The following is a 13,066-nucleotide window of genomic DNA, read 5'->3' as shown; positions in this document are numbered from 1 at the left end:
TGCATCCCTCTATCTCTCTTGGTAACTCTCTCTCTCTCTCTGCATCCCTCTATCTCTCTTGGTAACTCTCTCTCTGCATCCCTCTAGCTCTCTCTCTTGTTAACTCTTTTTATCTCTCTCCCTCTCTCTTTCTCTCTCTCTCTCTCTCTTGGTAACTCTCTCTCTCTCTCTCTCTCTTGGTAACTCTCTCTCTCTCTATCTCTCTTGGTAACTCTCTCTCTCTACATCTCTCTAACTCTCTCTCTTGGTAACTCTCTTTTTCTCTCTCTCCCTCTCTCTTTCTCTCACTCTATCTCTCTTGGTAACTCTCTCTCTCTCTCTCTCTACATCTCTCTAACTCTCTCTCTTGGTAACTCTCTTTTTCTCTCTCTTGATCTCACTCTCTCGTTCTCTCACTCTCTCTTGTTCTCTCTCTCTCATAGTGCACATACCTCTGTAGAAGCTTCCTACCCGTCTGGGCATGGAGTCACTGAAGATCATGCGGTTCTCCTTGGAGGAGACTGGGTCCTCGGGGTGGGGCTCATGGTACATCCCCACTGGTACCTACAGTACATCACAAACAAAGCCGAGTTGAACAGAACACAGAGAAAATACTATGTTGAGTCACGCTTATTGATCCCATTATCATAATGCTGTAACATGAGCTCCATTCACACCCTGATATCTCACTCCTACATCCTTATCATAGTGTTTCACACCCTGATATCTCACTCCTAGATCCTTATCATAGTGTCTCACACCCTGATATCTCACTCCTACATCCTTATCATAGTGTTTCACACCCTGATATCTCACTCCTAGATCCTTATCATAGTGTTTCACACCCTGATATCTCACTCCTACATCCTTATCATAGTGTTTCACACCCTGATATCTCACTAGATCCTTATCATCCTTATCATAGTGTTTCACACCCTGATATCTCACTCCTACATCCTTATCATAGTGTTTCACACCCTGATATCTCACTCCTAGATCCTTATCATAGTGTTTCACACCCTGATATCTCACTCCTAGATCCTTATCATAGTGTTTCATACCCTGATATCTCACTCCTACATCCTTATCATAGTATATTTAAGCAATAAAGCCTGAGGAGGTGTGGTATATGGCCAATATACCACAGCTAAGGGCTGTTCTTACGTACAACACATCGCAGAGTGCCTGGACACAGCCCTTAGCCGTGGTATAGCGTCCATATACCACAAACCCCCAAGGTGCCTTATTGATATTATAAACTGGTTACCAATGTAATTAGAGCAGTTAAAATAAATGTTTCATCATATCTGTGGTATACGGTCTGATATACCACGGCTGTCAGCCAATCAGCATTCAGTACATAGACATACTGCTGATGAAACAGTGCTAGAAGCAGTCAGAAACCAGACAGTAAGTGGTGAAATCAGCCTGTGATGAACAACAGAAAAAGCTATGGACCTCGTTCTTAGCAGGGCGTTGTGAGTGAAAGGAGGCTGGGTTGTCCCGCGTGGAGTCTTTAATCTGGGGTCGGGGGTGAGAGGTCACCACCTCTTTAGAAGACGGCTCACTCTGTAGACCAGATGGACAGACGGACAGACAGACGGGACAGACGGACAGACAGACAGACAGACAGACAGACAGACAGACAGACAGACAGACAGACAGACAGACAGACAGACAGACAGACAGACAGACAGACAGACAGACAGACAGATATAGCATGTGAGGCAAACATTACGAAGTAGCAGTGTGTGTGTGTTTGTGTGTGTTGTGTGTGTGTGTGTGTGTGAGAGAGAGAGAGATCAGAAGAGAGACAGTACATTAGCAATAATGTGAGTTAGGCCAGATACTGTAGCCTCAAAGAGAGATACACAGACACACATATGCACATACACGCACACACACACACAGCTGTCAGTCAATTATTGACACTGACCCTGGTCGTGTCTTCAGTGCAGTCCTCTCTGGACGATCCCACAGAGTGTCCTACGGGGTGTCTGGTGAGGGTGCGGTGCTGAAGCTGGGGGGAGAGCATCTGCAGACTGCTAGCCCTGGTGGGCAACCCCTGACCCACCATTAAGCCCCCCTCACTACCCCCTCCACCCCCACCTCCATGGGACCTGTGGCGCTCACTCCTCCTCACGTACATGGAGTGGCGGTGAGGCCTCTGCTGGGAAGAGAAGGGACTGGTGTAGCCCAGGCCGTAGGGGTAGGACTCATGGGGGAGGCCAGGGTGTGAGCTCCGTGGTTCCCCCCACAATCCCCTTCTCCTCCTGGGTCAAGAAGCTCCGGGCCCGGGGCCAAGGCCTCCTCTGGAGCTTTGTGTCTGGAAGAGGAGGCGCGTCGGCAGGATGAGTCCAGGGTGGAGCTTTCCAGACGGGGGGTTGTTGCCGCGGGACGAGGGGCTGTGGCCGGAGGAGTGGCCGGTGTGGCTGGATGTGTGTCCAGAAGAGTGGCGTTCGCTGTGGCGGGGGACCTGGGGACTTCCAGGGGGGCGTGGCCAGAAGAGTGGCGTTCGCTGTGGCGGGGGCCTGGGGACTTCCAGGGGGCGTGGCCAGAAGAGTGGCGTTCACTGTGGCGGGGGCCTGGGGACTTCCAGGGGGGCGTGGCCAGAAGAGTGGCGTTCGCTGTGGCGGGGACCTGGGGACTTCCAGGGGGCATTGAGGTTCAGGTCCAGACAGCTGAAATGACATATAGACTGACCTCAACCATGAGTACAACAACACACATATTTACTGACCTCAACTATGAATACAACAACACACATATAGACTGAACTCAACCATGAATACAACAACACACATATAGACTGACCTCAACCATGAATACAACAACACACATATTTACTGACCTCAACCATGAATACAACAACACACATATTTACTAACCATCAGACCTAAATAAAACTCTAATTCTCAACGAGAATAGAACGTTCAGATCTGGCCTCAGGGGACTACACATTTCCAAATACACACCATCACCAAGACTACACAAAATCAATAAGCTAGCATGCCCTTCAAACATTCATTAACCATTCCCTGACAGCTCTTTCTCTCTCTCACCTTTTTGGGATAGGGGGCAGCATTTTCACTTTTGGATGAATAGCGTTCCCAGAGTGAACTGCCTCCTACTCTGTCCCAGATGCTAATATATGCATATTAGTAGTAGTATTGGATGGAAAACACTTTGAATTTTTAAAAACTGTTTGAATGATGTCTGTGAGTATAACAGAACTCATATGGCAGGCAAAAACCTGAGAAAAATCCAACCAGGAAGTGGGATATCTGAGGTTTGTAGTTGTTTAAAGCTTGGCCTACCGAATACACATTGAGATATGGATAAAGTTGCACTTCCTACGGCTTCCACTAGATGTCAACCGTCTTTAGAAACTTGAATGAGGATTCTACTATAGAGGGGCTCATAAGACCTCTTTGAGTCAGTGGTCTGGCAGAGAGCCTTGGTCTCATGACGTGCGCTCCCGACAGAGTTACCTCTCGTTCCAGTGCTTTTTTTCAGACAAAGGAACATTATTGATGTTTCATGTTAAAAACATCCTAAAGATTGATTCCATACATCGTTTGACATGTTTCTAAAGGACTGTAATGGAATTTTTCGAGTTTTTGTCTGGACGAAGTGCCTGCGCCTCATGAAGATGGATTACTGGGCTGAACACGCTAACAACAAGTGGCTATTTGGACATAAATGATGGAAATTTATGGAACAAATCAGTCATTTATTGTCGAACTGGGATTCCTGTGAGTGCCTTCGGATGAAGATCATCAAAGGTAAGTTAATATTTATGGTGTAATTTCTAACTTTGTTGACTCCAAAATGGCGGATAGTCCTCTGGCTGTTTTGGGTTCTGAGCTTCGTTCTCAGATTATGCTTTTTCCATAAAGTAAAAAAAAATCTGACACAGTGGCATTAAGGAGAAGTCTATCTTTAATTCTGTGAATAACAGTTGTATCTTTTATCAATGTTTATTATGAGTATTTCTGCAAAATCACCAGATGTTTTGGAATCAAAACATTACTGCACGTAACGCGCCAATGTAAACTGAGATTTTTAAAATATAAATATGGACATTATCAAAAAAACATACATGTATTGTGTAACATGATGTCCTATGAGTGTCATCTGATGAAGATCATCAAAGGTTAGTGATTCATTGTATCTATATTTCTGATTTTTGTGACTCCTCTCTTTGGCTGGAAAATGGTTGTGTGTTTTTTTGACTTGGCTATGACTTAACATAATCATATGTTGTGCTTTCGCTGTAAATCATTTTTAGAATTGGCCACGATGGGTAGATTAACAAGATGTTTATCTTTCATTTGCTGTATTGGACTTGTTATTGTGTGAAAGTTAAATATTTCTAAGAAATATCTTTGAATTTCACATGCTGCCTATTCAGCGTAATGTTTTCCGCTAGCGGAACCCCTGCCCTAGAAAGGTTAACAATTTCCTGACAGCTCTCTCTCTCTATAGGTTAACCATCCCCTGACAGCTCTCCCTCTCTCTATAGGTTAACCATCCCCTGACAGCTCTCTCTCTCTCTATATAGGTTAACCATCCCCTGACAGCTCTCTCTCTCTCTATTGGTTAACCATCCCTGACAGCTCTCTCTCTCTATATAGGTTAACCATCCCCTGACAGCTCTCTCTCTATATATATAGGTTAACCATCCCCTGACAGCTCTCTCTCTCTATTGGTTAACCATCCCTGACAGCTCTCTCTATATATATATAGGTTAACCATCCCCTGACAGCTCTCTCTATATATATAGGTTAACCATCCCCTGACAGCTCTCTCTCTCTATATATATAGGTTAACCATCCCCTGACAGCTCTCTCTCTATATATATAGGTTAACCATCCCCTGACAGCTCTCTCTCTCTCTCTCTTATATATAGGTTAACCATCCCCTGACAGCTCTCTATATATAGGTTAACCATCCCCTGACAGCTCTCTCTCTCTCTATATATAGGTTAACCATCCCCTGACAGCTCTCTCTCTATATATATAGGTTAACCATCCCCTGACAGCTCTCTCTCTCTCTCTCTCTCTCTCTATATATATATAGGTTAACCATCCCCTGACAGCTCTCTCTATATATATAGGTTAACTATCCCCTGAAGGCTCTCTCTCTATATAGGTTAACCATCCCCTGACAGCTCTCTCTCTATATATAGGTTAACCATCCCCTGACAGCTCTCTCTCTCTATATATAGGTTAACCATCCCCTGACAGCTCTCTCTCTCTCTCTATATATAGGTTAACCATCCCCTGACAGCTCTCTCTCTCTATATATATATAGGTTAACCATCCCCTGACAGCTCTCTCTCTCTATATATAGGTTAACCATCCCCTGACAGCTCTCTCTCTCTCTATATAGGTTAACCATCCCCTGACAGCTCTCTCTCTCTATATATAGGTTAACCATCCCCTGACAGCTCTCTCTCTCTATATAGGTTAACCATCCCCTGACAGCTCTCTCTCTCTATATAGGTTAACCATCCCCTGACAGCTCTCTCTATATAGGTTAACCATCCCCTGACAGCTCTCTCTCTCTATATAGGTTAACCATCCACTGACAGCTCTCTCTCTATATAGGTTAACCATCCCCTGACAGCTCTCTCTATCTATATAGGTTAACCATCCACTGACAGCTCTCTCTCTATATAGGTTAACCATCCCCTGACAGCTCTCTCTCTATATAGGTTAACCATCCCCTGACAGCTCTCTCTCTCTATATATAGGTTAACCATCCCCTGACAGCTCTCTCTCTCTCTATATATATAGGTTAACCATCCCCTGACAGCTCTCTCTCTATATATATAGGTTAACCATCCCCTGACAGCTCTCTCTCTCTATATATAGGTTAACCATCCCCTGACAGCTCTCTCTCTCTCTATATATAGGTTAACCATCCCCTGACAGCTCTCTCTCTCTCTCTCTATATAGGTTAACCATCCCCTGACAGCTCTCTCTCTCTATATATATAGGTTAACCATCCCCTGACAGCTCTCTCTCTCTATATAGGTTAACCATCCCCTGACAGCTCTCTCTCTCTATATATAGGTTAACCATCCCCTGACAGCTCTCTCTCTATATAGGTTAACCATCCCCTGACAGCTCTCTCTCTATATATATAGGTTAACCATCCCCTGACAGCTCTCTCTCTATATAGGTTAACCATCCCCTGACAGCTCTCTCTCTCTATATAGGTTAACCATCCCCTGACAGCTCTCTCTCTCTCTCTATATATATATATATAGGTTAACCATCCCCTGACAGCTCTCTCTCTCTATATATATATAGGTTAACCATCCCCTGACAGCTCTCTCTCTCTATATAGGTTAACCATCCCCTGACAGCTCTCTCTCTCTCTATATATAGGTTAACCATCCCCTGACAGCTCTCTCTCTCTATATATATAGGTTAACCATCCCCTGACAGCTCTCTCTCTCTCTCTCTATATAGGTTAACCATCCCCTGACAGCTCTCTCTCTCTCTATATATAGGTTAACCATCCCCTGACAGCTCTCTCTCTCTCTATATAGGTTAACCATCCCCTGACAGCTCTCTCTCTCTCTATATATAGGTTAACCATCCCCTGACAGCTCTCTCTCTCTATATAGGTTAACCATCCCCTGACAGCTCTCTCTATATATATATAGGTTAACCATCCCCTGACAGCTCTCTCTATATAGGTTAACCATCCCCTGACAGCTCTCTCTCTATATAGGTTAACCATCCCCTGACAGCTCTCTCTCTATATATAGGTTAACCATCCCCTGACAGCTCTCTCTCTCTATATAGGTTAACCATCCCCTGACAGCTCTCTCTCTATATAGGTTAACCATCCCCTGACAGCTCTCTCTATCTATATAGGTTAACCATCCCCTGACAGCTCTCTCTCTATATAGGTTAACCATCCCCTGACAGCTCTCTCTCTATATAGGTTAACCATCCCTGACAGCTCTCTCTCTCTCTCTATATATATATAGGTTAACCATCCCCTGACAGCTCTCTCTATATATATAGGTTAACTATCCCCTGAAGGCTCTCTCTCTCTATATAGGTTAACCATCCCCTGACAGCTCTCTCTCTATATATAGGTTAACCATCCCCTGACAGCTCTCTCTCTATATATAGGTTAACCATCCCCTGACAGCTCTCTCTCTCTATATATAGGTTAACCATCCCCTGACAGCTCTCTCTCTCTATATATAGGTTAACCATCCCCTGACAGCTCTCTCTCTCTCTATATATAGGTTAACCATCCCCTGACAGCTCTCTCTCTCTATATATAGGTTAACCATCCCCTGACAGCTCTCTCTCTCTATATATAGGTTAACCATCCCCTGACAGCTCTCTCTCTCTATATAGGTTAACCATCCCCTGACAGCTCTCTCTCTATATAGGTTAACCATCCCCTGACAGCTCTCTCTATATAGGTTAACCATCCCCTGACAGCTCTCTCTCTATATAGGTTAACCATCCCCTGACAGCTCTCTCTCTATATAGGTTAACCATCCCCTGACAGCTCTCTCTATCTATATAGGTTAACCATCCCCTGACAGCTCTCTCTCTCTATATAGGTTAACCATCCCCTGACAGCTCTCTCTCTATATAGGTTAACCATCCCCTGACAGCTCTCTCTCTCTATATATAGGTTAACCATCCCCTGACAGCTCTCTCTCTCTATATATATAGGTTAACCATCCCCTGACAGCTCTCTCTCTATATATATAGGTTAACCATCCCCTGACAGCTCTCTCTCTCTCTATATATAGGTTAACCATCCCCTGACAGCTCTCTCTCTCTCTATATATAGGTTAACCATCCCCTGACAGCTCTCTCTCTCTCTATATAGGTTAACCATCCCCTGACAGCTCTCTCTCTCTCTATATATAGGTTAACCATCCCCTGACAGCTCTCTCTCTCTATATAGGTTAACCATCCCCTGACAGCTCTCTCTCTCTATATATATAGGTTAACCATCCCCTGACAGCTCTCTCTCTCTCTATATAGGTTAACCATCCCCTGACAGCTCTCTCTCTCTCTATATAGGTTAACCATCCCCTGACAGCTCTCTCTCTCTATATATAGGTTAACCATCCCCTGACAGCTCTCTCTCTCTATATAGGTTAACCATCCCCTGACAGCTCTCTCTCTATATAGGTTAACCATCCCCTGACAGCTCTCTCAGGTTAACCATCCCCTGACAGCTCTCTCTCTATAGGTTAACCATCCCCTGACAGCTCTCTCTCTATATAGGTTAACCATCCCCTGACAGCTCTCTCTATCTATATAGGTTAACCATCCCCTGACAGCTCTCTCTCTCTATATAGGTTAACCATCCCCTGACAGCTCTCTCTCTCTATATAGGTTAACCATCCCCTGACAGCTCTCTCTCTCTATATATAGGTTAACCATCCCCTGACAGCTCTCTCTCTCTATATATATAGGTTAACCATCCCCTGACAGCTCTCTCTCTATATATATATAGGTTAACCATCCCCTGACAGCTCTCTCTCTCTATATATAGGTTAACCATCCCCTGACAGCTCTCTCTCTCTATATATAGGTTAACCATCCCCTGACAGCTCTCTCTCTCTCTCTATATAGGTTAACCATCCCCTGACAGCTCTCTCTCTATATATATAGGTTAACCATCCCCTGACAGCTCTCTCTCTCTATATAGGTTAACCATCCCCTGACAGCTCTCTCTCTCTCTATATATAGGTTAACCATCCCCTGACAGCTCTCTCTCTCTATATAGGTTAACCATCCCCTGACAGCTCTCTCTATATATATAGGTTAACCATCCCCTGACAGCTCTCTCTCTCTATATAGGTTAACCATCCCCTGACAGCTCTCTCTCTATAGGTTAACCATCCCCTGACAGCTCTCTCTCTATATATAGGTTAACCATCCCCTGACAGCTCTCTCTCTCTATATAGGTTAACCATCCCCTGACAGCTCTCTCTCTATATAGGTTAACCATCCTCTGACAGCTCTCTCTATCTATATAGGTTAACCATCCCCTGACAGCTCTCTCTCTCTATATAGGTTAACCATCCCCTGACAGCTCTCTCTCTCTATATAGGTTAACCATCCCCTGACAGCTCTCTCTCTCTCTATATATATATATATAGGTTAACCATCCCCTGACAGCTCTCTCTCTCTCTATATATATAGGTTAACCATCCCCTGACAGCTCTCTCTCTCTATATATATAGGTTAACCATCCCCTGACAGCTCTCTCTCTCTCTATATATAGGTTAACCATCCCCTGACAGCTCTCTCTCTCTATATATATAGGTTAACCATCCCCTGACAGCTCTCTCTCTCTCTCTATATATAGGTTAACCATCCCCTGACAGCTCTCTCTCTCTCTATATATAGGTTAACCATCCCCTGACAGCTCTCTCTCTCTCTATATAGGTTAACCATCCCCTGACAGCTCTCTCTCTCTATATATAGGTTAACCATCCCCTGACAGCTCTCTCTCTCTATATAGGTTAACCATCCCTGACAGCTCTCTCTATATATATATAGGTTAACCATCCCCTGACAGCTCTCTCTATATAGGTTAACCATCCCCTGACAGCTCTCTCTCTCTATATAGGTTAACCATCCCCTGACAGCTCTCTCTCTATATATAGGTTAACCATCCCCTGACAGCTCTCTCTCTCTATATAGGTTAACCATCCCCTGACAGCTCTCTCTCTATATAGGTTAACCATCCCCTGACAGCTCTCTCTATCTATATAGGTTAACCATCCCCTGACAGCTCTCTCTCTCTATATAGGTTAACCATCCCCTGACAGCTCTCTCTCTCTATATAGGTTAACCATCCCCTGACAGCTCTCTCTCTCTCTCTATATATATATATAGGTTAACCATCCCCTGACAGCTCTCTCTATATATATAGGTTAACTATCCCCTGAAGGCTCTCTCTCTCTATATAGGTTAACCATCCCCTGACAGCTCTCTCTCTATATATAGGTTAACCATCCCCTGACAGCTCTCTCTCTCTATATATAGGTTAACCATCCCCTGACAGCTCTCTCTCTCTCTATATATAGGTTAACCATCCCCTGACAGCTCTCTCTCTCTCTATATATAGGTTAACCATCCCCTGACAGCTCTCTCTCTCTCTATATATAGGTTAACCATCCCCTGACAGCTCTCTCTCTCTATATAGGTTAACCATCCCCTGACAGCTCTCTCTCTCTATATATAGGTTAACCATCCCCTGACAGCTCTCTCTCTATATAGGTTAACCATCCCCTGACAGCTCTCTCTCTCTATATAGGTTAACCATCCCCTGACAGCTCTCTCTATATAGGTTAACCATCCCCTGACAGCTCTCTCTCTCTATATAGGTTAACCATCCCCTGACAGCTCTCTCTCTATATAGGTTAACCATCCCCTGACAGCTCTCTCTATCTATATAGGTTAACCATCCCCTGACAGCTCTCTCTCTCTATATAGGTTAACCATCCCCTGACAGCTCTCTCTCTCTATATAGGTTAACCATCCCCTGACAGCTCTCTCTCTCTATATATAGGTTAACCATCCCCTGACAGCTCTCTCTCTCTCTCTATATATAGGTTAACCATCCCCTGACAGCTCTCTCTCTCTATATATATAGGTTAACCATCCCCTGACAGCTCTCTCTCTCTCTATATATAGGTTAACCATCCCCTGACAGCTCTCTCTCTCTCTATATATAGGTTAACCATCCCCTGACAGCTCTCTCTCTCTCTATATAGGTTAACCATCCCCTGACAGCTCTCTCTCTCTCTATATATAGGTTAACCATCCCCTGACAGCTCTCTCTCTCTATATATATAGGTTAACCATCCCCTGACAGCTCTCTCTCTCTCTATATAGGTTAACCATCCCCTGACAGCTCTCTCTCTCTATATATAGGTTAACCATCCCCTGACAGCTCTCTCTCTCTATATAGGTTAACCATCCCCTGACAGCTCTCTCTCTATATATATATAGGTTAACCATCCCCTGACAGCTCTCTCTCTCTATGTAGGTTAACCATCCCGACAGCTCTCTCTCTCTATATAGGTTAACCATCCCCTGACAGCTCTCTCTCTATATATAGGTTAACCATCCCCTGACAGCTCTCTCTCTCTATATAGGTTAACCATCCCCTGACAGCTCTCTCTCTATATAGGTTAACCATCCCCTGACAGCTCTCTCTATCTATATAGGTTAACCATCCCCTGACAGCTCTCTCTCTCTATATAGGTTAACCATCCCCTGACAGCTCTCTCTCTCTCTATATAGGTTAACCATCCCCTGACAGCTCTCTCTCTCTCTATATAGGTTAACCATCCCCTGACAGCTCTCTCTCTATATATATATAGGTTAACCATCCCCTGGCAGCTCTCTCTCTCTATATATATAGGTTAACCATCCCCTGACAGCTCTCTCTCTCTATGTTACCTGGCAGGGAAGAAGCGGGCGGAGATTCCAGGGGTTGCCGTAGGATCGTCGGTGCACGCCCCTCACCCCATCTCCAAGGTTACCACCCACAGACTTGGCATTGTTGCTCAAGGCGCTGTGGCTCTTGGACAGGCTCAGGTAGGAACTGGAACTCTTGGAGGAGCTGTGGGTGGAGTCTATGTTGTGTCCACCATGGCGGCCATGTTGTTTCTCCATGGTATTGGTCTTGCCCTCCAGAAAGGAAGAGTGTCGTCCCTGCCCTACTGGAAATATTCAAATGTAAAAAATGGGCTGGCAATGCAGACAGAAGGCAGCTTTATGTTCAAGTATACCCCTTGACAGGATTCTAGTCAAGAGCATTTTTCCTTTTAAGTGTTAAGGAAGAGATATGTATTAATCTTATGTGCATGTTTCAGTAGGGTGGCCCCGGACCTTGCTGTTGCTGCTGCTGAGAGCGGGCGGTGGACTTCACGTACATGGCTCCAGGGCCCTGCTGGTCAGGAGCCTTGGCCCCTGGGGGCCCAACACCAACCAGGTTGAAGTCAAACTGTGTCGTGCCCTTTAAAATAAAGAGAAGACAAGAGAAGATAAAATAAGACAAGATAATAACGTTATTGTCCCCAACCACGGGAAAATGTTGTTTTCAGCCTTGTGCATTTAGATGAAAATACATGTCAAGAATAAACACAGGTCAAGACAAAGACAGCTGGAAAAACAAACTAAATGAATACAATTTATGTAAACAAGTGTAGTTTGCTCCATAAGGAGCTGAATAAGTTATTAATGAAAGTAGAGGTCCTGACGTTGTTTACCTTGGTGTCCTTGGGGCTGAGCAGGTGTGGCATGTTGTTGTTGACCAAGTCCTTACTACAGGCCATGGAGCGGTTGAGGGTCTGGGTCATGTAAGCCTTGGGGTGGAGGGTGGGGCTCAGGCTGGACGAAACAGGCTTGTTGCCGTTTAGGAAGCTGTCGTTGCCTAGGTGAAGGTCGCCATGGCGAGGTAGGCTGGAACATTCCTTACTGTTAGAGTGACGGTGACCCGAGCTCTTACTGCCGTGGCTTCTGTATAAGGGAGGGGAGGGAGGGAGGGAGGGAGGGAGGGAGGGAGGGAGGGGAGGGAGGGAGGGAGGGAGGGGAGGGAGGGAGGGAGGGGAGGGAGGGGGAGGGAGGGGAGGGGAGGGAGGGAGGGGGGAGGGAGGGGAGGGAGGGGAGGGAGGGAGGGGAGGGAGGGAGGGAGGGAGGGGGGAGGGGAGGGAGGGAGGGAGGGAGGGAGGGAGGGAGGGAGGGAGGGAGGGAGGGAGGGAGGGAGGGAGGGAGGGAGGGAGGGAGGGAGGGAGGGAGGGGAGGGGAGGGGAGGGGAGGGAGGGAGGGAGGGAGGGAGGGGAGGGAGGGAGGGAGGGAGGGAGGGAGGGAGGGAGGGAGGGGGGAGGGAGGGAGGGAGGGAGGGAGGGAGGGAGGGAGGGAGGGAGGGAGGGAGGGAGGGAGAGGGGAGGGAGGGAGGGGAGGGAGGGAGGGAGGGGAGGGGTGGGAGGGAGGGAGGGAGGGAGGGGGTGGGAGGGAGGGAGGGAGGGAGGGAGGGGAGGGAGGGAGGGAGGGGGAGGGAGGGAGGG

General features: G+C 46.2%; 1 pseudogene; it reads right to left on the bottom strand.

Moving 5' to 3' along the window:
- Positions 1 to 13,066, bottom strand: part of LOC124018986 — a 77,566-nt pseudogene that overhangs the window by 15,431 nt on the left and 49,069 nt on the right.

Source organism: Oncorhynchus gorbuscha, unplaced genomic scaffold, assembly GCF_021184085.1.
Source record: "Oncorhynchus gorbuscha isolate QuinsamMale2020 ecotype Even-year unplaced genomic scaffold, OgorEven_v1.0 Un_scaffold_592, whole genome shotgun sequence".
In the NCBI taxonomy this organism is placed as follows: Eukaryota; Metazoa; Chordata; class Actinopteri; order Salmoniformes; family Salmonidae; genus Oncorhynchus; species Oncorhynchus gorbuscha.
Note: the sequence above shows the minus strand (reverse complement) of the source record. Positions and strands in the feature narration are given on the sequence as shown.